The sequence below is a fragment of the Triticum urartu genome, chromosome 6 (assembly GCF_003073215.2).
Source record: "Triticum urartu cultivar G1812 chromosome 6, Tu2.1, whole genome shotgun sequence".
Taxonomy (NCBI): domain Eukaryota; kingdom Viridiplantae; phylum Streptophyta; class Magnoliopsida; order Poales; family Poaceae; genus Triticum; species Triticum urartu.
In genome coordinates this window covers 41,055,900-41,060,486 of record NC_053027.1, presented here as the reverse complement: position 1 = coordinate 41,060,486, position 4,587 = coordinate 41,055,900, and the positions used below count along the sequence as shown (strand labels likewise).

Below are 4,587 nucleotides of genomic sequence, written 5' to 3'. Positions count from 1 at the left end.
CATGGAACTTTACCTGGTGGTGTTAATCTTTCAAACAGACATGTTAAGGTATGACCACAATGCCCTGCTTGCATAACAGGGGCTGATACTACTTTTACACGCATTGTTTCAGTGTCCAGCTAGCAACTATGCAAGTTTGGAAGGAACTTGTGCTGGATAACATTATTAGTAATGCATGTCTAACTGAGAGAGCAGGAGAATGTGTGTTGGGTATCTCCTGGAGTTGCCAGAATAGGAGATATTTGTGCTAGGGCAAAAGAAAGTGCATGAAATAATAGTTATCACTTGTTGGTATCTATGGTGCGAGAGAAGGAAGCTCCGCAATGGCAAGAAAATTCAAAAATGCAGGGAACTGGAAAATTGACTTCTGTTACCATGTGCTATCTGCTAAAGCTATTGCGTTGTGATATGGTCTTTACCTAGCACAAACAATGGTTGAAACAAGGTTATTGTCAATTCAGATAATATGGAGGTTGTCAGTAGGATGAATGAAGGAGGGCGATCTGCAGGTCCAGCGGCAACAATCTTTGATGATTGCTATCATATCGCGTGCAGCTTCCCTTATACCTCATTTGTGCACTGTCTTAGGGAGACTAATTCTGTTGCTCATGAATTAGCAAATTTGGCTAAGGTCCCGTCTTGTAATATTTTTTTTTGTTGAGCCTCCTAATGAGTTCATCCCTCTCCTATTAAGTGATGTAACCTTGGTTGAATCGTAAATAAAGAGAGGAATATGATTAGAAAAAAGATAGTTCCTCCTACTGATTCAGTCACTAGGAGGGCATGCTGCTTCATCTCTGACATGTTTTCCATGTTCTTGCCTCGAGGTGCGACGAAGACTTTGAAGTGACTTTTGAATTTTAGGGGCTGTTTGGTTCCCAGCCACACCTAGCCACACTTTGCTACACCTAACCTTAGGCAAGTTTGACCAAGTTAGGTAGGTGTTTGGTTCTAGCCACACCTAAGGCAAGGATTTCTTTATGAGCAATGAACCCCACATGTCATAAACACCAAAAGTGTGGCAAGATTCCCTTAGGCAAGTCAAAGTGTGACTAACAATTTGAGCAACTCAACTAAGGCAAGTGTGACAAGTGTGGCAAAAATCATGTGGCAATATATGACAAAGATAGTCACAATCCAAACAGACCCTTAATAAAAAATATTTCTTATTTCTTTCTTACAGAAAAGGTAGATGAATTTGCTTTGTTGTGATCCACTCGGGGAATTGGACAAGCCAAAGGGGGGCGGTTTTTACATCATTATGGATTCCACATAGGTGAACTGATTTTAATATTTTTTTTGAAATCAACTGATTTTAAATTTTGTTTTGATGGGGAGCAGAAAAGGTAGACAAATCCACAGCCGAAGCTTTTTCATTTTTTTAGTAGATTTTTTCCAGGGGATTCTTTTTTGAGTAAATGATAGAGTCCACAACACAGCGTGGGCTTTAAACGTCCAGCCCAAGAGACCACAGCGTGGGCTCCCGATCGATATTTTCATCCGGCATCCCGCGTCAGTTTCAGTTTCAACACCCCGGCACCGCAGTGTACTGCTGGCACCCCACTTCAGTTTCAGTTTCAACACCCCGCATCGCTCGATCCCGCATCGGCGACGAGAGGGCGAGATGCCGGCCAGCAGCCACCCGCCGTCGCCGGCGTCCCCGCATCACTCTATCCCGCATCGGCGACGAGAGGGCGAGATGCCGGCCAGCAGCCACCCGCCGTCGCCGGCGTCCCCGCATCGCTCTATCCGGCATCGGCGACGAGAGGGCGAGATGCCGGCCAGCAGCCACCCGCCGTCGCCGGCGTCCCCGCATCACTCTATCCCGCATCGGCGACGAGAGGGCGAGATGCCGGCCAGCAGCCACCCGCCGTCGCCGGCGTCCCCGCATCGCTCTATCCGGCATCGGCGACGAGAGGGCGAGATGCCGGCCAGCAGCCACCCGCCGTCGCCGGCGTCCCCGCATCGCTCTATCCGGCATCGGCGACGAGAGGGCGAGATGCCGGCCAGCAGCCACCAGTAGGGCTGGACACGAGCCGAGCCAAGCCGAGTTTAATCCGAGCCTGCTTTGGCTCGCTCTCAAGCGGCTCGGCTCGGCTCGGCTCGCTCAGCCAACGAGCCTGCTTTAGACGGCTCAGCTCGTTTTTGCTATGGCTCGGCTCAAACCGAGCCGGTTCGTGAGCCAACTGGCGTCATAGCAGCTGGGATGTAACAGAACCTGTTTTTATTTTATTTATTTTTTGAACACAACAGAACCTGTTTTTAAAGGCCAGTTTTGATCTTCTACAGCAATTAAAGCCATAATTTGGAAAAGAAGCACTTTATATTGCAAAAAACACAACATCTAGCAGTTTAAAAAATGGTCATAGTAATGAAAAGAATTGGGCATCATTGCTTTTGAATTTTGGACAGCTCCTCCTTTGAACTTTATACGGCAGAAATATTGAACGTTGATAGCCAAACAATGCAATTTTGCATAGCATAACACTTGACGCTTTGACATCAAAATGAGAATCTTCCTCCTCAAACACAGTACCTTGCTCATTCTCATCCTCCTCATTCTCTTCCTCCTCTTCATAATCCTTCTCCGCTTGCTTATCATGCTCCATTGCCTAGCACACAAAAACAGCACACACATGAACTTGGACACACGCATATATTTGACTTTTTGATAGCAAAAACAGCACATACATGAGCTTGTACAAACATATATTTGACTTTTGGATACCAAAAACAGCATATACATGCGCTTGTACAAACTTATATTTGACTTTTGGATACCAAAAACAACACATACATGAGCTTGCACACACATATATTTGACCTTTGGATAGCAAAAACAGCAAACACGGGAGCTTGGACACACATATTTGGCACAACCATACCGGTGAAGATGTAGGATTCCGTTTCTACTACAGAACGTGTTCGACAAATATCTCAAGTGTTAGTTGACACTGGACAGACTGACTGAACCTCTTTGATGCTTAGATTTCAAGTGTCCTCTGAAATTTGACACTTGACACTTGACAGACTGACGCTTATGTAGCCAGGAATTGTAGTCACTTATAAACTGAATGAAAACAACAGAGCCACACAGGACCATCTTTAATTTCAGTAAAATTAAAAGCCTTCAATTTCCATAGATTACGGGGCTTCCACTTCCAAATTAAACAGAAAATCCATTTCCAAATTAAACTGAAAATAGAGACAAGGACTCACGGAGGAGGGGCCGCAGATGTGGTTGTCGGCACAGCGCCACAGCGCCTCGTAGCGGAAGTTTTCGAGGACGTGGTCGGCTTGGTAGGCGGCGGTCTTGAGATCCGCCATCCAGCGGCGGACAGTGGGGTTGGTGCGGCTCTTGGCGTCGGCAAGGTCGGCGAGACGTCAAGGCGGCGGAGCTTTTTTTACCCTTAATAACAACTCGGCAAGCGGGACATTGCCGTAATCCTTGGCCCGCTTCCTCTACGGCGACACAACCCTTGCCCTTGCCCTTCCCCTTTTGCTTCCTGGGACAAGCGGCTTAGTCTTCATAATGGACACCAAGCTCCTCTCCTTCTCCTTCTCCTTCTCCTCCTACTCTCCTTCCCCTTTTCCTTGTACATTCTTGCGACAGTGGGGCTTTGCATACATCAGCGAAGAACAAATGGTCAATCATCAACAAAAATTTACATAGATAATAATCACTAATTAGTCTACACAATCAAGCACAAACAAATTCATACATCCATCAATCAAATTCGTGCAGCATAGCATACATCCTAGTTAGCTGCACTCTCCAGCCAACAAACACAAGCATCCATCCATCAAACTCGTCTAGCATCCATCCATCTTGTTTCCTAGCTAGCCTAGCCACGCCCTCCAACCGAAACTACAAGCATCCATCCATGATCCATCCATCAAATTGGTGCGTGTGTGTGCGCCAGTGCGGGGAGCTAGGGGCAAGGATGGAAGGAGAGAAGAGATCGCTTACCTGCTCCTTTCGTTCGGTGAGAAACCAGGGGAGACACGTCCGTCTGTGTCCGCTGTGGTGAGGGAAGGCGGCGTCGGCCGTCGCCATCGGTGCCAAGCCCGATGAGTCCAGCCTGCGGCGCGGCGAGGAGAGGGGTGGCGGCGCCGGGCAGAGAAAGGGAGAAGGGTGAGGAAACCGCGTCGCGTGTGTGCTCTCTCTCTCTGCTGTGACCTAACGCGAATTTGGGCTGGGCCTGAACGAGTCCCCGAGCTGGACCGGGCGAAACTCGGCTCGGCTCGGTCGGGAGTCGGGCCTATTTTCATAGCTCGGCTCGCCTAATTATCATACCGGGCCGAGCTGTAACGGGCCGAGTTGGAGCGAGCTTCGAGCCGAGCCTAAAAGCTCGCTCAGACGTCCAGCCCTAGCCACCAGTCGTCGCCGGCGTCCGCGCTGGAGGACGACAACCTGCTACCCGAGATCCTCGTCCGCGTTCCCCCGGATCCCTCCTCCCTCCCGCGCGCATCCCTCGCTTGCACGCGCTGGCGCCACCATGTCGCCAACCCGGGATTCCGCCGCCGCTTCCGCCTCTACCACCGCCGCAACCCTCCCCTTCACGGCTTCTTCGACGGTTGCGGAAG

At 49.3% G+C, this 4,587-nt stretch overlaps 1 long non-coding RNA gene across 1 annotated transcript; it reads right to left on the bottom strand.

Moving 5' to 3' along the window:
• Positions 1–1,873: 1,873 nt before the first annotated feature.
• LOC125515533 lies at positions 1,874–4,154 on the bottom strand. Its single transcript, XR_007287050.1, has 3 exons — positions 3,971–4,154; positions 3,220–3,618; positions 1,874–2,612 (listed from the first exon to the last, which is right to left on the bottom strand). It is a non-coding gene; the product is annotated as an uncharacterized LOC125515533 (long non-coding RNA).
• Between the last annotated feature and the right edge of the window lie 433 nt (positions 4,155–4,587).